The sequence below is a fragment of the Onychomys torridus genome, chromosome 13 (genome assembly GCF_903995425.1).
Source record: "Onychomys torridus chromosome 13, mOncTor1.1, whole genome shotgun sequence".
In the NCBI taxonomy this organism is placed as follows: Eukaryota; Metazoa; Chordata; class Mammalia; order Rodentia; family Cricetidae; genus Onychomys; species Onychomys torridus.
In genome coordinates, this window is record NC_050455.1 from 14,020,529 (window position 1) to 14,044,411 (window position 23,883).

Sequence of the window (23,883 nt, forward strand, 5' to 3'; positions counted from 1 at the left end):
CTTGGGAGGCAGAGCCAGGCAGATCTCTGTGAGTTTGAGGCCAGCCTGGTCTACACAGCAAGATCTAGAACAGGCACCAAAACTACACAGAGAAACCCTGTCTCTAAAAAGCAACAAAAAAATTATGATCTTATTTTGAACTTTTAGGACCACAGCCTTAGTAATTGGGAAGGGGAAGAGTCTGAAAACTCAAGCTGTATTCTTGTACTTATCTGGAGTCTTTCTGACCTCTGGGAAGCGGATCCAATGGCTTCTTTTGATTCTCTAAAGACTTATATGAATTCTTATTTTATAAAAGGACATAAAAAGTTTTAGATATATTAGTATTATCAACTAGTAGTGAAATCCATATTGTAGAAAAAGCAGGTAACAGGTACCTATAAAACAGAAGGAGTAGACTCATATCTTTGAATCCTAGCAAAAAGTATAGATTTGGGTTAAAAAACATACATATTTTCCTTCTGTTCAGAAAGCCAGCTATAAAATGGATTGAAATGTCTTTGGCCTGATGAAAAACATCTATAAGTATATATTCAGAAGATAACCAAAAGATATCTAAAATCTTGAGCTCGTAAGACCAACAGTAAGCAGTCATTGCTCTATTAACTTGTCAGAATTCTATTAATGTTAAATTCTGAACTTTTCAAGTTTTAATGCAATGACAGTATGGCGAAGGAAAGAAATTTCATAATATCTTTTATATATCTTTCTCAGATCTTTGTATTGTTTGGATCCTTATAATTTATTATTTATTAGAAATTTAAGCAGTTATTATTTAAGACCAGCCATTTCAAATTATGTTTGAAACTGAAGCTTTTGAGTAAGGCAAACCTATTTGTCTCTTTTTCTTTTAAGAGACCTAGTAGCTTTAATTAATTAATGTATTGATCAATGAATTAATAAGGAGGCTGAAATCTTGTAGAAGACTCTGGTTGTGCGATATTGCTAAGCTGACAAAGTTAGAGCTAACCTAGTCAGAGATCTAAGAAGGATAAATTTTATCTGAGTGCAGACTAAAAAGCTTCCAAATCTATTTAAACAATGACAGAGACTATCCATTACCAGACCACCATCATCCCAGGCTCCTGTAGTCTTCATGTTGTTGACAGGACAGGTGTCAGAACATCATCAGTCTTCAGCTGCCAGGTCCAGAAAGTGAAAGTTTTCCCTGTGGAGGAGGAACCTGAATAAGACTGACTTTATTTTATCAGTGCCTCATTTGTCCAGTTTGGGCCGGATTTCTGGTAGCAGGTGTTGAGTCAGGGCATCTTGCCCAGTGATCATTGTTGTCAATAATTTAAGTGGTGTCATCTTGTCGTTGTTCCATATCTTCTTTAGAGACCTTGGGAGTCATTGCTAGGAGCTGGGATTTTCCATTTGTTATAGTAAGCTTTTTATTAAATAATTTAAATGCCATATTCATCAGATCTTTGATGGGCCATTGTCTATTAAATATATCTGAACTAAACAAATCTAGGCCTGATCTTGAACACATCTCTAAGTTTGGTAACAATAACCAGGCCAGTTTGTTATCCTGTAGATATATTAGTTGAAGGGACCTCTCAGGTTCTGTTTTTCTCTCATAACTATATTTTCTAAGCATTTTTTATTCATAGACATTGTATGAGCAGGTAGACTGCAGCTTTCATTTACTGACCATAGATATGATGTTGACAATCTTAGGAAACAGGTTTGGATTTCTCATGAAACTTTGAATAGCTAAGAGCTTTGTCATTTCATAGGAGGCCAAACATACAGATTCTTGTAACCCAGAGGACTGTAATATGATGATAATTACTAACCTGCATTTTGGACCTCAGTCCTCCTCTCTCCTTTAAAGAGCATGATTTCATTTTTAATATAAATATTTCACAGTAAAGAATCATCAGCTTTTTTTCTAAATGGAGGAAACCAATCAGAATTAACCCAACATGGTTAAATCCCCAATATATTTTATAGTTTCTCTTCAAATTCAGCATAGTTCATATCCCTTCGGGATATATAATATTATATTATTATATATAATATTATAATTTTCTATGTACCATTAGGTCAGGCCTTTCCCTATTCTAGTACATCCAGACATAGATACATTTCTTTTTTTTAATATTTATTTATTTATTGTGTATACAGAAGAGGGCACCAATCTCATTACAGATGGTTGTGAGCCACCATGTGGGTGCTGGGAATTGAACTCAGGACCTCTGGAAGAGCAGTCGGTGCTTTTAACCTCTGAGCCATCTCTCCAGTCCCCCATAGATACATTTCTTTTTCCCTTTTTCTTTTACTATTTCAGTCTTTTGCCTTCTCTTGTTTTTCAGACAACATGTAAATTTTCATCAAAGTCCTTTCCTGTGGTTTCTTCCCAGCATTTAGAACATTATATAAGTATAATATTTCAACTAAGAATAGAAATATAGATATGCATATATTATAATAAAAAACCTTACATTTGCATTAATATATAAAAACCAGTATCAATGTGAAACATTTGAGATTAGCAGTAGTTTTCTTTATCCTAATCAATAATAATTTGTAATTAATTTCCTTAAATGATGACAAGCATTTGTGGCCCATTGAATCCAAATGACCAAAACCCATGTATTTTTTTTCCTGTGTAAACAAAAGCATAACTTTTTCCAAACATAATGTATCTTCGACTTTTATTATAAAGTCAAAGCTTTTTAAAGTATGTAGGCTGGTAATTTAATATTTTTTTAAGCATTATCAGTACAGAGAATGGTTAAGGTGGGAAGTTGCTGAAGAACTTGGCTTAGGAAGGAAGGGATGGGGAAGTAGGCTCAGAGTGTGTCCTTGGCTGCCAGTGTTCCTGGACAAAAGAATTGTTAACTTCTCTGATTATAATAATTAACAATTAATCATAGATTCTCAGTTTGGCACAGTTTCTCAATTGTAGGCAGTAAACTCCCCCACTGCCCATAGCTCCCAGGTCTCTGCCTACCCACAGGGAGTGCACTCCCACCCTCTGTGAGAGCTGTGCAGGCCTCTCCTGCAGGACAAGACCAGCCCTGTGTGCCTGTGCTGTGGGCCTGATAGCAAGAGAGCAGCTGAAGAGGGAGGTGGCCCTTGTTATGCCTCTCTCTCTCTCTCTCTCCATCTCTTCCAGGGAAATGAGGGAGGTTAGTAGACAGAAACAATAACAATGACATAGGCAAACAAGTACTAGTACATCAGCACTGAGATGATGGCCTTACTCACAGTTAGCAAGTCCGGTCTAACAGATGGCCTCTCCTGCAGTATGCAAGCCCCACCTGGCAGGAGCCACCTGCTTATCTCAGTTCAGTCAGGGGACCCAGTCCCCCTAAACATATGGACTAGAACAGTAATATAGTAACGGTCAGAACATAGACAAAGACAAATACATCAGACTAACAGTTTGCTGTTTCCACCCTTTCAGCCTCTCAGAGGAACCAGGGGAATCCATTCCTCACCAGAAGGGTCTCCTGACCCACCAGAAGAGCCCTTGGATGGTTTCCAGAAACCCATCCCACAATCTGCTAGTGCATTCACCATGGATCTTACGTGGGCTTCACAGACAGAGCTCACTACCAGAAATAGCCAGGAACAGAAACCATAAACCAAAAAACCTTGCCAGGAAAATCTGAAAGTTACCTGATAATAGGCACTGTAAGACTCAGTGGAGGGTGGTTGTGGTGGGTTTGGGGAATCTCGGTGGGCCCTCCAAAATGTTGTACCCTGAGTCCCCCAAAGACCACCAAGAGAACAAATCTGATGCAAAAGCAAAGAGCCTTTTTATTGTTGTGAGTTAACCTGGGTCTCTCCATCCATCTGACAACACAGCAGCTGAGCAAGAGAGACCCTGAGTAGCAACCAAGCAGGGTTTTTATAATGGTTAGTGTAGGGGATCTGGGGGAATTCCAGCTCTATATAGTTACAAGCTCAGAATTGGTGCTTACTTCAGATTAGAGATGATTGGTTTGAACTGATTGGAGACTTGCATCTGCAAGGCAATTGCCATGTCCTCTAGCAATCTATGTTGTTGTATCTATTTTGCCAGCAGACCCATTTCCTCTGATAGTGAGACATCCCATTTTTATCTGCAGGGAACTCATTCCCTCTGACAGCTATGGTACACAATCTATGACAGCAGAAAAAATCCCATAGGACATATCTGGGTGCTTTGTTTATTATGCCAGTTATGTTATAGCATATTCTTTAGGTTATGGCAGAAAATGCCTGGTGTACAGCCCCTAATAATCTGGGTCTAGGGTCAACACATCTTCTGATGAGTTTCCGAGAGCCTAAGGGTGGAGGGGCAGCACATCCTCTGGTGGGTTTCCCAGGGCCTGCTGCCCCCAGTCTGACCCTTCTCTAAGATGGCTGCAACCCTGTCATCCCCTCACCAGTACCTGTTGATTGCCTTTTATACACTACTTCTGGAGGGTGGAGATAAGAAGGAGCAAGAAGACTACCAGTTCCTGCTCTGTCTTCCCAGCTGGATGTAGCTGCCTATGTGCAGCTGTAAGAGTCATTAAGGATTAAGCAGCAGAGCATCAACAGATGGTGGTAATAAAGAGCACGAGGAGAGTGCTGGAGGACATATACATAAGGTACAAAGGCTTTAAGTTGGCCAGAAACCTGCTTTACATCCACCATGGAAGCACTGGTCAAAGAGACCTCTTCCACTGCACTGCATGCATAGCTCACATGTTACCTGTGAGCGTTAGAATGCAGCAGTGAACTGAATGCCTGCAGCTCATATGCAGCTAGCTGGCTTCCCCTAAATGCCCAGTCGTCCCTGCAAACTTGGATGGCCTGTCTCACCTCTGCTGCAAAATGTGCCTCCCAGGAGTTGCCTCTGCAGCCTCCTCACTGGTACCTGAAACTCCTGGGTCCCTCTCCAATGCCACAGTTCTTTCAGTAAAGGCTGCCGAAGCCTTCCTGTGATACTAGTGACAGTAGATGGAGTGTACCAGTTAAGCAGAGTCTTGATCCCAGTTAAGACTTAAAGATTACAAGTAAGTAACGTATTTGTTAAGTTGTTTCCTATTTTGAGACATCCAGTGCCCGGTTGATTGTCTCAGAAAAGCTCAGGAAATACAGTGGGGATTTAGGCTCAGGCTGTTGCTGCTGGCTGGAAGACAAGGGGTGCATTTTCTCCTGACAATGTGAATGAAGTACGCAATCATAGCTTGCCTAGTAAAACACGGCTGATAAAGGACTCCCCAGTGGTGGGGGAAACCTTGAAACTGCTGGTCAAGATGCTGAGCAGGTTCTTCCAGCTCCTTGCTCCTCAGTTCATCATGATATGCGAACACCTGTGGAGCTCCATGCATCAAACCAAAGCCTGCTGCTGACTGCTCTTAGGACCTTGGGGAGGTGCACTGACCCTAGGAACAAGGTCTTTCATCCCTGAGATGGGTACAAGCCTATTTGAACAAGAGACTGAGGCCCTCAGTACCTAGAGTAGGCTCTCCAAGTGTTAGCCAAGGACCTGGAGAGACACTGTTCCTGTTTCTACCTCCCTGCTCAGTGTAAACAGGCAAAGGAAAAGGATGACCCTCTTGCCCAGTCCAGGCCACCACCTGTAGAATAAGTCTCAGTTCAGAGAAGGCCCCAGATGAGCTTGAGCAAGGGGCATGGAACTCTGGTTTTCCTTCCTGCTGGGCCGGGGGAGAGGAAGGTAGGTCCAAGAGGAAACACGCCGTTATTTGAGGTGCTGGGAAGTTGGTGTCTTAGGCCCAGTTCCCACAGAAAGTGGAGAGAGGAGGAAACCACACCGTGTGCTAGGTGGAGAGAAAGTACTAGGGTTCAAAAGGCCCAAGCAAGGCTTGAGGAAGCCTCTCTTTAAGGTGTCGTGAGGGATGGCCTCCTGACAGGAGACTTGTGCCCAGCCGGTTTCCAGGACACCCTTTATAGCCCCTGCAATGTGAAAGGTCAAATATTGCTCTTTTCCACAGACACACCTGGTATACCCAGGCCATGCAGTCTCCTCTCTCAATTTGATCCTCACAGGCTGTGCTTTACAAAGTCTGAATAAAGGAAACTAGATTTTTATGGGTCATTTTGCTTACTGGAATGACTTCCTAAATGTTAAGTAATCACCAATTGAACGTTACAAATATAGCCCACAAAGGGCTGACAAAAGACTTCCCAGATAGTGGGCTTCTTAATCTTTCACTGTGAGAGGTGGGATGCTGCTAGCAGAGTCACACTTCCCTGGCCCTTGGTACCCATTTCTTGACTCTGCCTCTGGGCACTGGTCTTCCCTTCTCTCTTCCAGCGGCCCCACCCATCACTTAGCATGAGCTGTTATTTTTATACATACTCTTTGTGCATATCATAGAGAAAGAAACAGGTGATTATTGTAATTCCCCCATCTCTGAGGTTCCCTTCTCTTTCAAACTTGATAATCCTCAGCGGTGACACTTTTGCTTCCTTTAATTATCAGTCTGCTCGTTTTCCCCTGTATCATTTTCCTAACTGCGGCCACCCTGTTCATTTTTGTTCATCTCTACTTATGCCTAACACTTGGTTTCTGTTGTGGTACCAGCACACTGAGATAGTACTAGAGAAGGTCAGTCTAAAAGCTTTGGAGAGTGTTGCTTGTAGAATTAACAGAAATAAAGATTTGTTTTGTAAACTCGGGAAAACAAAACAAAAACTCCCAAAGTCTGAGAAATCAAGGCCTCTTCCAAGACATTCTTACACAACCCTTGTCAGACATTCCTGCTCCTGCCCTTGCGTAGCTGAGCCAAGCGGTCCAGCTCCCACAATGTTCCAGCCTAGGGGCACAAGGGCTTGCAGGGCAAGTGGAGGGCTTGGCTGGGGAGGGAGATTCCTTCCGGGTAACAATATGAAACAGGTTGGCTTGGCGGCAGTCCTCCTCCGGGACACAGCCCTAGACAGAGCCCAGAGATTGCTGGGACAAAGATTGTGCTGTTCTCTGCCTTGCCCCGGGAGCCTGCTGCTGTTTGTAAGAGCAAGAGATGGAATACCCTCGTGTTTGTCGTTTGTATTAAATCTTTCATCTCATAAAGACTCAAACGACACAGGATGCCCGACATCCTTACTCTTCCTCTTTCTTTTGTAAATCTTGCCAGGAGCACTTGATCGCTGAGCCGCTGAGCTGCTGCTGACCACGCTAGCCTGGGCTACAGGGATCCTGCAGGCTGAGCCCCACCCCGGGCCTACATCCACTACTGTGTTGGCTCTTTTGATCCCAATTCCTGGACTCATGTGGCTAGTGTTTCTGACCTCTTCTGTCACCCCACATTCACTTTCACAATCCCCAACCCTGCCGTGGGACACTTTGGGAAGTTTGTGTTTGTGTTCTCTGGCTGTTCACACTACATCTCTGAACCTCTCTCTGAGAAGGAACGCAGATTTGTTGGTGTGAGCTGCATGGCTTTTGGATTCTGTTCTAACATGAGCAGGTGTACAGAGCCTTTTCCCTCTAGCTACACAGCCCTGCGTGCCGATGAAGTTGGGTGCTTGCTTTCTGGTTTTCCATTTCTGCCTTTGAAGACTGACTTTAGACATTTCCCTCCGCACACACATATTAACAGAAATTTTGCCTTTACTGTGGACTGAAGTGATATACCCCCATGGGTGCTAGAAGTGTCACAAGTGTCTACAAGTAAGGCCCTAGTGAGGGAGGAGGGCGCATGTCCAGAGACCAAAGGCACATGACCAAAGTCTTTGGAGAAAATTTAGTTTGTCTGATCAAGAACTCTGTTTTGATAAATCCTGTACCTTTCTTTTGCCTGGGGTTGGAGTAGGAAGGAACAAAGACTTGCATTTCTTTATCTCCACAAGGAGCTGTTTTTTGATGGGGAGAGAGAGAGAGAATATACGTGTGTGTGTGTGTGTGTGTGTGTGTGTGTGTGTGCGTGCGCGTGCGCGCGCGCCTCCACTCACACTGCCCTCTGGGCAAATCTCCTTTGTGCTGATAACATGGTTTTAGGGTCTTGTGTTCCCCAAGGATACCAGTCCTTTTAGTAAATCTTTTGGTTTCAAAACTGAAAAAAAACAAAAAAATCAGCACCTTACAATGCATTATTCCCATTGTCAATCCAATCACCAGACTACCATACCTCAAGATGTCACCGCCCCAGTTTCTAGCTCAACAATGATTGAGAATTTCATGCATTGCATGTCCCCTATGTGTCCCTCTGCTCTGTTGAGATTCCTTTCATGTAATGGAGCAATCCTTCACTGTCATTGATGCACATTGTTTTATGGTGACAGTATTCTGCAGGGTGTCTGTTTTTCTACAGGACATTTAGGGTCTTTCCAGGGTATTTGGCTCTTTTGAATCAAAGTGCTTTGAGTAGGGCTGGGAATGTTTAGTAGCAGAGCACTAGCCTGGCATGTACAAGGCTCTAAATTTAATCCCAGCACCAACACACACACACACACACACACACACACACACACACACACACACACACAGAGAGAGAGAGAGAGAGAGAGAGAGAGAGACAGACAGACAGACAGACAGACAGACAGACAGAGACATACAGAGAAACAGAGAGAGACAGAGAACTAAAAAGAATTAACCCATGAATACAATCATTTTGCCAGCAACTTAAAAAGAAAGTGCTTTGAACACTGCCTATTCATGTTTTATTTTAAAATCATGGTACGTGTGTTTGAATGTTGGATTATACCAGAATGGCATTTTGAGTAGCAGAGTATGGTTTAACAGATAGAATTCAGATCAGTCTACCTTCACACCAGCTGCAAATGAGAGTTCCAGATTTCCACATGACTGAGACTTTTCTGCTGGACTTTAGGAGTAACTATTTTTTATCAAACAATAAAATATCTTGCAAGGGGAGATGCTATATGTGATATAGTAAAGCATTCGGTCATTCTGGATTATAAAGCCCTCGTGTCTAAACTTTCTAGAGGGAGACATCATGGGGATAAGGAGAAACCTAGTGCTAGGGAAGATCCCAGAAATCCACAAGAATGACCCCAGACTAGACTACTAGCAATAGTGAAGAAAGTGTCTGAACTGGCCTACTTCAGTAATCAGATTGGTGAATACCTTGTCATCATAGAGCCTTCATCTAGTAACTGATGGAAGCAGATGCAGAGATCCATAGCCAAGCACCAGGCCAAGCTCCAAGAATCCCACTGAAGAGAGGGAAGAGGGATTCTGTGAGCAAGGGCATCATGATGGGAAAAACTACAGTGACAACTGAACCAAGCTAGTGGGAACTCATGAAATTTAGACCAACAACTGTAGAGCCTTCCACAGGACTGGACTAGGCCCTCTGTATAAGCGAGACAATTGTATAGCTTGGTCTTTTTAAGGGGCCGCTGGCAGTAGGATCAGGATCTATCCCTAGTGCATGAGCTGGCTTTTTGGAGCCCATTACCTATGGTGGGACACATTATACAGCTTTGATGCAGGGGGAGGGGCTTGGATCTGCCTCAACTGAGTGTACCAGCCTTTGCTGACTCCCCATGGGAGGCCTTACCTTTTTGGAGGAGGGAATTGGGTGAGATTTAAGGGGGGAGAGTCTGGAGTAGGAGGAGGAGTAGGAGGAGGGATGAGAGGGGGATCTGTGGTTGGTATATAAGTTGAGTAAAAAATTCTTAAAGAAAACAAAATTATTGAAAACATAAAAAATTAAATAAAACCACTTTCGCTTGTAAGTACTGGCTCATTTTGTACTTTTTATGAAAAAAGCTTCCTGTGGCATGCACTTTCTGTTGTCTTGTTGAATTTGCCCCAGGATCAGCTCTAGGTGAACACTAAACATGTTGTACAAGTGCCATCCAGGTACTGCCTCCATCCAGCACAGGGACGGGGGTGATACAAGGATACTGGCCAGCTGAACTGCTTATAAAAGGTGGGTGGGAAATAAGAGGAGACTAAGAGGAAAATCTGTGGCCTAAGAATGAAGTTATTTTGCTTCAGGCAGCAAAGCAGAGCCAACGGGATGGCCAGAGTTCAAATGGAGCCAGTGAGAGAGATGTATTATTATAATTACATGGTCAAGGTGTCACACTGTCTTAGTCAGTGTTTTATAGATGTGAAAAAACTCCATGGCCACAGCAACTCTTATAAAGGAAAGCATTTCATTGAGGCTTGCTTACAGTTTCAGAATTTCATCCATTGTTATCATGGTGGAGAGCACATTGGCATGTAGATAGACACGGTGCTGGAGAAGTAGCTGAGAGTTCTACACCCATATCTGCAGGCAGCAGGAAGAGAGAGAGACTCTGAGTTCAGAGTGGGCTTTTTGAAACCTCAAAGCCTACCCTCAGTGATGCATTTTCTCCAATAAGGCCACACCTCCAAATCCTTTCAAATAATGTCACTTCCTGGTGGCCAAGTATTCAAATCCGTGAGCCTATGAGAACCATTCTTACTCACACTCACTGAATTGGTAACATGCTCAGACAGGCAGAAGGCACCTCTGTCAGCCATTCAGAGTAAAGTTTGATCTGGTTGTGGTGGCACACACTGATAGTGTCCTGGTTAGATTTTCTATGTGCATTAGCTTGACACTCGTCAGTCCTCTGGGAAGAGGAACCTGAACTGAGAAAATGCCTCCTTCAGATTGCCTATAGGCAATCTTGGGGTATGGAAGGCTTTGGTGATTGGATTCACAATGGGAATAAGCTTTTAAAGTGTTGATAATGTTCTGCTTTTTAAAAACCTTTTTTTTTAAAAAAAAAACAAAACATCTTCTTTGTGACTGAGCATTGAAGTCTTCAAGGTGAGCTGGGTACTGCTGCCTCCCTTTTGAATTTAGATGTTGTTCATTCATGAAATTCTTGCCTGAATCTGTGAAAGACAATATTCTTGATTAATGATGGATGTGTGAGGGCCCAGCTCACTGTGGGTGGTGCCGTCCCTGGGCTGGTGGTCCTGGGTTCTATAATAAAGGTAGCTGAGCAAGCCATGAGGAGCAAGCCAATAAGCAGCAGCACTACTTCATTGCCTTTGCTTCAGTTCCAGGGTCCTGCCTTACCTGAGTTCCTGCCCTGACTTCCCTCGGTGAGAGACTGTTATCTGGAAATGTAAGATAAAATAAACCCTTTCCTCCCCAATTTGTTTTTGGTCATGGTCTGTATCACAGCAATAGAAACCTAGCTAAGGGGCTGGAGTGATGGCTCAGTGATTAAGAGAACGGACTGCTCTTCCAGAGGACCCAGATTCAATTCCCAGCACCCACATGGCAGCTCACAAATGTCTGTAACTCCAAGAGCTGACACCATCACGCAGACATCCATGGCAAAACATCTATGTTTAAAAAGAAGAAACACACACACAGAAACCTAGCTAAGACAGATAGGAAATGATGAAGAGGCAGAGGCAGGAGGATCACAAGTTCAAAGCCAGGCTGAGCTACATCTGGGGCTGAGGAGACAACTCTGTGGATAAGATCATTTACTGCACAAGCATGCAGAGTTAAGGTCTAATCCCCAGTACCCTTGTGAAAACCCTCAGTGCTGAAGGAGATGGAGGCAGAAGGATCACTGGGGCTTATTGGCTGCCAGCTAAGCTCCAGTGAGAGACCCTGTCTCAAAGGAATAAGGTGGAGAGTGACAGATCAGGACACCCAACATCCTCCTCTGGTCTTTGCACGATTGTGCACATCTAACACACGTGCACCCAAAGCTTAAGCTAGCACATTGGGCAGGTAGGGCTTTATTATAGGGAGACTCAGAGAGTGTGAATCTGGTATCCCTGGCCTCTGGAGAAGAAAGGGTTCAGGGATTGGACATTAGACCTTGGTTACTGTTACCAGAGTGATTGCTGGTTCTTCATCCTGTCTCAATTTCTAAACAAATCACAGCTAAATTGAGTGAAAACGGTATTATTCTTCATTTTACTTATTTTTAGTCCTCACTGTTTTCTGTGGTTAAAGCTCCTAGGGTCCTTTCCTTAGACCCAGCCCACCCCTAAATGACACATGTGTCTGAAGGTGCACAGGAGGATTTGCCAAAGCCATAGTGTGGCCAGCGTAAGCTGCTCTAATTCACCACAAGCAGCTGTTTTAACAGGATGTGTTTTGTTCCCAGACCAAGAACTTAATGCTGTGTGATTCCCCAGTCCAGGGTTAAGTCTCCTCCCTTACCCCTCAAGCAAACACCTAGTCAGGCGTTCCAACAACAGAGAAAATTTTCTTTCTCCCATCTTTCTCCCCAGAAGCACAGCTATACACTAATAAGGACACACCACAGCCAGTGTCCATCTCCTTAGCTCCCAGGCCCCTCCCAGCCTGTGATCCTCCTATGGCTGGCCAGACCATCTGGCTTTTGTATGACTGGGTCTTCCTCATGGGGGCCAGCTGTGGGAAGACTGACAGCCACACACCTATCTCTTCCCCATCCTTCCCTCTTCACTGTATGGTGCTTGATCCAGAAAGTGCCTTGTTCTCTCATGAAGGTCGTTCACCTGCTTCCTCTACTCTCTGCTACAGGGCAAGCAAGCAATCAAGGCAATTGAGAACAGGGGATTGTGTACAAAGAATGTGACCCCTGTAGCAGTCCTGGGCCCCTGTCACATCCTGGAAAGCTACTGTGGCCACTGCCTTACCTTTAGAACCTCTTTATCTATTTTATTTTTTAAAGCTTTTACTTTGAGGCATCATGTATAGGAGGCCTATCCATTTCTCTGTGGGAGGGCTGCTCCTACTTTTTCCCCAGGGTATTCTTGAGGAGGGAAGAATGAGAAATATTTAGATAGAAAGATAAAGGGGAGAGAAACAGAAACAAGATAGCCTCGGGAGGGCCTGGATCAACATCCATCAGCCCCTTCTGTCTCTTCAAAGGGGCTTTTTATAGGAATGCCAAGGGGTGGAGCAAAAGACCTCCCCCTAGCTCAGCAAAGGGTAGACCCTTCCAATCACCTGGTAACCATGGACATGGTCAAGCTCAAGGCCCTAAAGCAGCTCTGCTTGGTAAAGCAAGCTCGGATCTCACTAGGAAACCTCTGTGGGCCTCCAGAATCATGGGGAAAAAACATACAGATAACACATGGAGAAGACATGATCACAGAATAAAGATAACACCATTAGAAGCATCAATGTCTGTCATGTAATGTTGAAGCAGAAGTTCTGGGAGTTTGACATGATCAGGGGCTGAAAGAATGGATTAGTGTGCCTCTCCTTCTCACCCTCTCCTTCAACAGAACCCACACCAACTTCCTTATCATCTTTCTCTAGGGCAGCCATGTCCTCACAGGCCCCCTCCTCCACACCTTCACCCACATACCAGTTCACAAAGGCATGCTTGGCATACATCAGATCAAACTTGTGATCTAGGTGGGCCCAGGCCTCAGTGATGGCTATGGTGTTGCTCAGCATGTACACAGCTCTCTGTACCTTGGCCAGGTCTCCACCAGATATCACAGTGGGAGGCTGGTAATTAACGCCAACCTTGAAGCCAGTGGGACACTTAGTCCACAAACTGGATGCTGCATATAGGCTTGGTGATGGCAATAGCGGCATTGACATCTTTGGGAACCACAACATCACCATGGTAGAACAGGCAGCAAGGCACGTATTTACCATGGTGAGGTGTAGCAGGAATCTTAAAGAGTCTTATTAATAAAACTCAAACCCGAGGCCAGTTATTGGGGTGAATGCTGGAAGATCAGAGAAGCAGAACAAGCCACAGCTATCTCACCTTGCTAGTTCCTCAGGTGATCCTGTTTCCTCAGGTTGGAAGCTTCTGAGTCCTCATTCCAATGGCTCTCAGCTGAACTGTGCTGCTCCAAAACCTAAATGCTTATCTAGCCAAAATGCTTAACCAAATGCTTAACTCACCCTGGTGCCTAGTTTTCACGTCTTATATATCTTTCCCTTTCTGCCTGTCACTCCCTGAGATTAAAGGCTGGGTTTCTGGGATTAAAGGTGTGGGTCACATGCTTAGCTGTTTCTAAAGTGGCCTTGAACTCAGAGATCCAGCTAGCTCTGCCTCTCAAGTGCTGGGATTAAAGGCGTGTACCATCACTGCCTAACTTCTGCTATGGCTTGCTCTGACTCATTTTCTAGCCACCATTTCTGGCTCTGTTCTAGTGGCTGTCGGTTCTCTGACCCCAGATAAGTTTATTTCAGGGAACACACAGTATTTTGGGGAACACAATACCACCACATTTCCCCTGTTTTTGTCTAAAATTTAAAAAAGTTTATAACTAATACAAGAAAAATCATATCCAATAAGTATATACAAATATACATAGTCAAGATTTACATTAATGATGTCTAGTCCATTAACATTTGACAGATTCAGGCGAAAAACTCCATTATATATAACAATGTCCAGTCCAGTAACATTTGATAAACTCAGACAAAAAATTTTTCAGTACTTATCCTATTAAAAAAAAAAGTAGTTCCTTTTTTAAAAGTAGATTCAAAATTTGATCTTTTTTCTTATCATATTCATATTCTCTTTTTTCTTTTCATAAAAGTTTCAATAATCTACCTTTTGTCATTTTTATACTTTTCCCTTTTTCTTTTTAGTGTAGATTCAATGATCTACACATTTATCCTATTATTTCTTTATCTTTTTTCTCAGAGTAGATTCAGTGATCTACCTCATATCTATATTCTCCTTTTTCTTTCTTTCTTTCTTTCTTCCTTTCTTTTTTTTTTTTTAAACCTCAACTCTATTTTTGGGTTAATTGTCAAGTCCTGTATCATCTGGCTAATAAGGCAGTTAAGGTTAGTGTAGGTCAGGCACTCTTACAACTTAAATTAGCCCATATTTCTTATCTACGCTCTACGGAGCAGAGGTACCTTCTTTCAGCATGGCATGTTCATCTCCTCCTTCCTCTGCACCTGGCTCATGACTCTGCCTGACCCTGCCCTTCTTCTTCCCCATACTCTCTTTCTATCTACAAGTCCCACCTAACTTCTGTCTGCCTTGCTACTGGCCATTTAGCCTTTTATTAAGCCAATCAGAAGGTACCTTGGCAAAGACACATCTTCACAGTGCACAAAAAGATTATCCTCCAACAGGGTTTATTTTGGTTCCCAGTGACAAGGAACAGAACATCCAAGGTGAGGATGACCTAGCAGCAGGATGTGAGGTAGCTGGTCACATTGTACACGCAGTCAGGTAGCAGAGAGACAGATGGTAGTGCTCCACTCACTTTTTCCATCTCATTGAGTCCAGGACCCCCTGCTCATGAAATAGTGCTGCTCACATTTAGGGTGGGTCAGTTGACCTCGGTTGACCTAATCTAGAAACTCCCTCACAGACATGTGCTGAGGTTTGTCTCTTAGATGATTTTAGACCCTGTCAAGTTGACACTATTTGTCCAAGGATGTGATTGATGCTAGCATCACACCCAGGGCTCTCAGGTGTCCTGCCCATCTTTCAGTAACCCACTCTCCACCTTTGACCCCTTTGGCCCTATCAGAGAGAAGAGGTGCAGCCCAAGCTGGCATCCCACCCAGAAGCTTCTGTGGCTAAGTCCCGCTGCCACCTAGCAGATACTGGCCCACATCTCTGGGCATGTGGTCTAGTGGGAATTTGCTAAGAGTTTTTATCCAGGAGTGAAGGTTGGATTTCCATCAAATGTTTGCTTATTCTGCATCTAGTAAAGACATCACATAGCTTGTCCTTTTGTGACATGTTAGTGACTGAAGAGATGGCTTGGTGGTTAAGAGCACATACTGCTCTTGCAGAGGACCTGAGCTCAGGTCCATGTCAGGGGGTTACAGCTGTCTGTAATTCCAGATACTGGGGCTCTCTTCTGGACTCTGCAGATACCTGTACTCACACATACATACCCACACACAGACACACATGTATACTCATAAAAAATTTTTTTTGGTTTGTTGTAGCTAGAGTTTTCCTGCCTGGCCCAGTCAGGACAAATCTCTCTTACCCGCCAGTCCCACAGTCGCTCAGACCCAACCAAGAAAGCACACAAAAACTTATATTGCTTGCAAACTGTATGGCTGTGGCAGGCTTTTTGTTATCTACTTCTTCTATCTTAAATTAACCCATTTCTGTTAGTCTATACTTTGCCACATGGCTTGTGGCTTACCAGTGTCTTTACATGTTGCTTTTCATGGCGGCTGGCAGTGTCTCTCTCCAACCTTCTACTTCCCAGAATTCTCTTCTCTCTTGTCCCGCCTATACTTCCTGCCTGGCCACTGGCCAATCAGAACTTTATTTACACAGAGTGATATCCACAGCAGTTTGTCTTGGTTTTTGAGACAAAAATCTCACTATGTAGCTGTGGCTATTTTGTAGCTTACTATGTAGACCAGGTTAGCCTCAAACTCAATGAGCTCTGTCTCCCTCTGCCTCCCAAGCTCTGGGATTAAAGGTATGTACCACCATACCAAGGCATATTTAACAAATAATTTTTAAATGACAAATTAGATGTCCCTCTCCAAAAGTTAAACTAACCTTGAATTCCTATATTAAACTTCTTCCCACCCTTTCAATATTGGGTTTGAATTGCTACAAGTTTATTACAAATTTTTGCATCTATATCCATGAGAAATATTAATCTGTAATGTCTTTTCTTGTCATGCCTTTGGTGAGTTTGGATTAGGGTAACACCAACCTCAGAGACTGAATCACAAGTTAGCCCTTCCTCTTCAGTTTCCTGTACAAGTTTGCATACTATCTCTTCTAAGTGTGTTTGGCTGTGTACACTAGTGAAGCTAATAGTGACTATTTGGAGCTGTTATTTACAATAATTAATATGAGGAATCCAGCAAATGTCAATGACTCCAATTGCCATTGCTAATACAAACACCCTAACCAACAGTAAGACAAGTGTCATGTCATTAACCTTATAATCATCCCCACCAGCTCATGGGAAGAGAGGAGCTGGCATCTGAATGACACTCTAGTTGTGACTTGTGGGGTGATTCAGAAAGGGCTTCTATCACAGTTGACCTAAATCTTTCAGAAACCAATGGTTTCTGACATGAGTTCTATTTAAATTGCCTTAGGATTTTTTTTTTTTGACAGCCTATGCCCCCATCATGGCTGAGTCTCACTTCTTTCTCTGCACAAATACCCTGTACCCTACAAATACCAGACTCCTTCATGTGCATGCCTCAGATTCTCTGCCTCCTTCCTAACCCATTTGGTGCCTTCTCAGCTTCCCCAAGAACATGTCAGCACCACACAGGTCTCTCTGAACTCCTGACACCCTGGCAGCCACAAGGACAGAGCTTTTGTTACATCTTTCTTGTGCGTTTATTGCTGGCCTCTGCATGTTTTTCTAACTAGGCTGTAAACTATCCACCTTATACTTAGAGTGCCTGATGGGAGGTGGACGGCTTTATAGCTAATCCTTATAGCTTGTGTACGAGAGTTCTAATTTCACAAGCTTGATCATTTCAAAATTTCTCCACTAGAAAGCAAATACTAGGAAGATGGTTTTCCATATACAATGTACTCATACATGTTTTATTTGGTTTTTTGTTTTGTTTTGTTGAGACAAGTTCTTTCTGTGTAGCTCTAGCTGTCCTGGAACTCACTTGTAAACCAGGCTTGGCTTGAACTCAGACATCTGCTTACCTCTGCCTCTGAGTGCTGATATCAAAGATGTGCACCCCCATGTCTGGCTTATTGCATATGCTGCATATCAAATCTGTGCTCCTGTTAAACATAACTTCACTTTCTATCAGTAAAATGAAAACAAACGGCTTGTGGCTGTATGAGTTACTGCTTAAGGGAAGCAGGATGAGTATGTGACTGTATGAGCAGCTTACGGGAAGCAGGATGAGTATGCTGGCCAGCCTGGTAAGGAGGACACTTGGCAGAAGCAGTTACAACTATTGCAACAGTAGCCTGGGGCTGCTTCCTTACATCTCTGCAGATCATCAAGCCTGAGAAAGCAGAGTGGGGCCAGGCTATAAGCCTCAAGCCCACTCATCACTGACTGACTTCCTCTAGCTACCCTGACGCCCCGCCCCCCCACTACAGGTTCAGTAACCTTTCAAAACAGCTGTGGACCTTGTGATCAAGTACACAAGCCTGGAACATTTCACATTCAACTTCCTGTAATCTCCTAATATCTCAAACATGTTCTCATTCTATCATAAGGTAGAGAGAACAAGTTTCATTTTTTCCATGTCACTATCATACTTCATCTGTACAAATGTTTGATCTTTACGATTTATTCCTGCTCACCCCCACCTGCTGTTATATGCCCAGGCCTCATGTTATTTCCTTGTTTCCTTGGACTGGAAATCTGCCAGGTCCATTACACACATACACACACACCTCTGCAAGTGAATGCTGCCAAAGCAGAATTAATCATGCTTGAATACCAATCTATTGTTAAAAATATATGCTCTTGCTTGGCATGGTGGTGTATAGCTTTAATCCCAACACTTGGGAGGCAGGTGGATCTCTATGAGTTCAGGACAGCAAGGGCTACATAGAGATACCTTGTCTGAAAATGTGTGTGTGTGTGTGTGTGTGTAGGCACATGCATGTACTTTTTTACCATCAATACCCATTAACTCAGAACATTATCTCCCTATTTTCTACTTCTACATTTTTTAAGTCTCTGTTCATTTGGGAATGTATCCTGAGTGTCTCTTTGCAGCTGTCACAGCCCTGTGCCAAACTCAGCCTGTGCCCACAGTTATTCCCATTTTACAAAATCCCTGGAGGTCAGCTGTTAGTCTAAGTCTTCATCACAAAATCCAAGGGCCTTAGAACCCCTGATCCTGGGTATAAGAGGACATATAAGCTCACATCCTCCCAGGTCACATGAGAATTGACTCATGCTGTGATAACATGGCTTTTATGTGATTATATTTTTGCTCCCGTTAATAGATTAAAAATATTCTGAGATAAAATAGCCTTTTTAGCTCTTTGGTTTAGCATTCCTCCTGCATCTGAGAGACCATGGACTCAGCTGTCTGATGTACTTATCTAAAATGAGAATGCACTCATCCCCTGACAAATGATCTTCCAGATCTGTCCCCTGGTCTTTCTCCCCACCATCCCCATCCCCATGAGATTGATTAGATAAACAACTGAAATCCTCTCCTGGTCTCGAAATGTCACTTTACACCAGGGTATAGACAACTTGACATAATCTCTCAACAAAAGAGCACAACCAAGTCAGGAGACAAGATGCTGCAGGGCCTTTGATTTCACTCGGGGAATCCACATCTCATATAGATCACCTATTTAGTGCAAAGTTTCCTAGTGGCCCAAATGTAACATCCCGTCCCCAAACTCACATAGTAAAATTGGTTAAAGTGAGACCACTTCGATGGCTCGGTGGGGAAAGGTCCCTGCTACCAAGCCCAACAACCTGGATTCAGTCTCTGGGACCCACATGATGCAAGGAGAGAACTGACTTCTGTAAGTTGTCCTCAAACTCCAGATATGCGCCATAGCACACATGTACCATCCCAAATAAATAAATAAAATGTAATAAAAAAAAGTTACGGATTGGTTAAAGTCTAAATGTCATAAAATTACTACAAAAGGAGTAGATACTGTTAATACTATTGTGAAACATGTTTTAAACTACACTTGAATTTTAGACATTTTTAAGTTCTTTTTGTTTTCTTTGTGAAGGGTTAGGGCAGTCACAATGGTATAAGCAACTCCACTGTTATGCTAGCTTCAGCCAGCTGGGGAGTTTGGTAAAGCCAACAAAAGTCATTCAGTGGACCGAGCAGATGAGAATTTCTGAAAAGAAGCTACAAAGGCTGATCACAACTTTAATGACTGTGGAATTTGGAATGTTACAGGTCTGGGAGCATAATTACAATTCCTCTTGGGCTACCTTTAGCCCCACAAAGAGCCATTCCTGCCCACCTCTGTATCATACCTAACATCCTGATAAAAAAGATAAAAACCTTTGGAATGTCTTAACTCCACAAAACCCTATCCTCCGCCAATGGAATAGCTAAGAATGCCACTAGAGAGCATCCAAGGCCTGTAGATGTAGTAACCCACCGCTCCGATTTTCCAACCAATGTGTTTTTAAATACCTTGATTTTTAAAATCTTTGTTCTGTCACCATGAAAACACTATAAAACTGCTGTCACCTCTCACCCGACCACAAGGACACCTGCTCAGTAGTGTTCACTGCTGCTGTATTCATAATAGCCAGACACTGGAAACAACCTAGATGTCCCATAGGAAAGAAGAGAGAAGACTGGATAGAGAAAACATGTTACATTTCCACAACAGAGTATTACTCACCTGTTTAAAAAAAAAAAGACACCATGAACTTTGCAGGGAAATGGATGGAACTAGAAAAAAAAAATCATCCTGAGTGAGGTAACCTAAACTCAGAAAGATAAATATGGTATGTATTTGCTTACATGTGGGTATTAGTCATTAAATAAATGATAATAACCACCCTACACTCTGTAGACCCAAAGAGGTTAGGTATGGAGGAAGGGGCTGGGGAGGGGGTCACGTGGCTCTCCTGGAGGGGAAAATAGAATAGATTTTATGGGTGCACTGGGGCGGGTTGTGGGGTGTGTGTGTGTGTGGTGCTGACGGGAGTGGGAGGATCAGGTGGGGAGGGGGAAGGAGGAGGGGGCAGAGTGCGGGGATGAGGGAGAGACAGCTAGAATTGAGGGGCATTTGAGGGTGGTTTGGAAACCTTGTGCAGTGGAAATATCCTAACTATATGAAAGCTATCCTAATGAAGTCTCCAAATAATGAGGGAAATAGAGTCCCAGCTGTCCATCTCTTGTCACCAAAGGAAGTTTCCAGGACCAGGACTGGATTACATCCATTGGCCGAAGTGGTGCCATGGTAATTCTCAAACAACCCAGGCCGTTGCCAAGGTCATAGGTTGCTCTCCACAAACTGACAGCAAAGCCCCATTGCTGAAGACAGCATCCATACAACTCATTGAACATGGCGAGGTAGAGCTGGTACCCACACAGAACCCTCCCCCCCTCCCATGTTCTAGCATCTTTGGTACAGAAGGTACTCTGCCGGCTACAAAACGTGAAACATAAACACTAACTCAGCCGCAAAGCCTTTGATCTACAGTGCTGTCCTGTCTGCAAACTATGCTAGGGCAATGGTGGCACAAAGCTTGTGGGAGTAACCAACCAATGTCTGATCTGATTTAAGGCTTATTCCACGAGATGGAACCCACACCTGACATTGTTTAGGTGACCAAGAATCAGAGACTAGATAGCCCAGAGACCTATTGTAAAACCCAGTGCTACTGGTCTAAAAAAGAAAAAGGAACATTACAATGACTTCTAGTAATATTCCTCTGCACTCATAGATCAGTGCCTCATTCAGCCATCCTCAGAGAAGCTTCCTCCTACAGCAGATGGGAACAAATACAGATGCCCATAGCCAGACATTGCACACATAGAGAGACCTTGGAACACATCGCTCTAAATGGGATGTCATCATCCAACCCCTCCCCTCAGCTTAGGGAACCCCTTGGCAGAGGTGGTGGAAAGAGTGTGAGAGCCAGAGGGGATGGAGGACACCAGGAGAACAAGGTCCTCAAAATCAGGTGAGCAAAGCTCATATGAACTCACAGAGACGGAAGCAGCATGCACAGGACCTGCATGGGTCTGCACCAGGGCCTCTGTGCATATATTACAGCTTTCAGTTTCATATTTGTATGGAACTCCTGATTGTATGAACAAGTGGGCCTCTGATTCTTGTGCCTTCTCTTGGGGCTCTTTTCCTTCTGTTGGTTTGCCTTGTCCAACTTCGATATGATGGTTTTTGCTTTATCTGGGCCTATAGCCCAGTCTTGTGGAGGTGTTTTCTCAACTGGGGTTCCCTCCTCTCAGATAAATCTAGCCTGTGTCAAGTGGGCATAAAATTAACCAGCTCAGCATTCTGAGTGCTGAGATGACAGGTGTGAACATCCTGAGTGTTGAAATGACAGGTGTTTCCTGCCACATTTGGCCCCTGGTGTGCTGAGATGACAGGTGTGTCCTGCCACATCTGGTCCCTTGTGCTGCTAAAACTGCAGGAATTTTCTTACTGGCACCCCTGTAATGAAGACAAACTGGCTCAGCAGCCACCATCCCTTGCACACCCAACCCTAGGACAAATAGATGGTGGGAAGACTGAGTCCAAACTAGTGTCATTGCAGGACACAGTAGATCACACAACTGTAATCTCAGCTCTTGGGAGGCTGAAACAGGAAGATTGTCATGAGCTCCCAGGATAGCCTGGACTACAGGCTGGGCCCTGTTTCTAAAAGCATAGTTTGACTAGTATGCACAGTGCCCCAACTTTAAGCGATAATGCCACATAAAACTGGGTGTGATCATGCAAACCTATAATCCCAACACTTAAGGAGTGGAGACAGGAAGATCAGAAGTTCAAGTCATCTTTGGCCTCACAGTGAGTTCCAAGCCAGCCTGGGATACATGAGACCCTATCTCAAAAAAAAAAAAAAAAAAGTGATAAATTAACTAAATTAAATGTTAGTGCCCAGCACCGAGTCCTCCTTGCTGGTGAATGGCATGGACTCTCCTTGGCAGTGTTCTTCCCTTCCCAGGTTACACAGTGCCAGAGGTGGGTGGTGTGGTGGACAACCAGCTTCTGTCTTCTGACTTAAATGACCTCTTCAGGTCCTGGGTTCCATGGGACTCTCCATGCCATGGATACCTTAGGAAAGTCTCTCTGGGCCAAAGCAGTTTGTGGCCTAAAGTTCATAATTCAAATCATTTACAATGCCATGCTCAAGAGGACATCTGCCTGTGTATCCAAATCTGAATGTGGCCTCTAGCTCCCGGACCTTCCTCTCTGAGTCTGCCAAGTAGCTCAGTGTAGACCTTTCTGGCTCCAGGGTCACAGAGATTGGGGAGAGGGGGTCCCCTCCCACTTCCTCCCTCTTGTTTCCTTTTTTTCCATGTTGCTTGTTTTGTTTTTTTGAGACAAGGCCTTACTCTAGTCAAGGCGCTTCTAGAACTCTCTATCGCCCAGGCTGGCCTTGGATTCACTGCACTCATCCTGCTGCAGCCTCCCCCCCCCACCCCCAGTCCTGCCATCATCCCCAAGAGCATCCCCTCAGAACAAACCAAGAGAAGGCCCACCAGCCCTTCGCCTGGGTTCCACATTCAGGTAAGAGGAGGCCTGAAATTAGAGCGGAGAATTCCCTGAAGGAGCAGAGTGGTTCCAGAGTCTTCTGGAATAAATTGCAGAATGGGGGGCGGGGGAAGGCAGAGAAAAGAGGAAGCTGACATTTTCAACTAAATGCCTCTGAGGCTTACAAGCCCGAGAGTAAAGGTTATCCTGAGCTGTCACACAGTCGAGAGTGGAAATTCAACTAAATGGCTCTGAAAATAGAGAGAAAATAAAGCCATTTGCTGTTTGCACCCCAGCTGGGTCAGCCAGCTCAGTAGGCTGACTCTCTCTTTAGCCCCCAGAGACTCAATCTAGCCAAGGAAATCCCTCCCTTTTGTGTATAGCCCAAGCTCTCCAGGGCTGGGCTAAGAGCACAGATGTTTTTGGAAGACAATGCCCAAGGGGAATGAGGACAGCTAACAGCAGACCAGGAAAGAAGGAAGGCAAGAACATACAGAAATTATTCTCACCGTACATTAGCCCAGACACACCAGGGACTAACAACAGAGATTGCATCAGTAAAGAAGAGTCATCCTAAGATCCCTGAAACCTTCCTGTGGGCAGGGTTGGTGTCTTCAACTTACAGAGGACCCCAGTGGTCAACCCAGTAAGGCAATATGGGAGGGTGGGGGGTTCTGACTGCTAGATAGATCCCAAGAATTGGTTCCAGCAAGGCCACAGAAGCTGCATGGAGTCAAACACGATTTCATGGACTTAGATTAAAATGGATGTAAGAACTCTGCACACAGCCACTCAGTACCCAAATGTCCCTGGATATTGTCCTCGCCTGTGGAGGACGTTCTAGAGACCGGTTCCGTCTAAGGAACTATTCTGAGCATCCTTCCTATGGAGCTC

General features: G+C 44.0%; 1 pseudogene; it reads right to left on the reverse strand.

Moving 5' to 3' along the window:
• Positions 1-13,043: 13,043 nt before the first annotated feature.
• Positions 13,044-23,883, reverse strand: part of LOC118594948 — a 74,491-nt pseudogene continuing 63,651 nt past the window's right edge.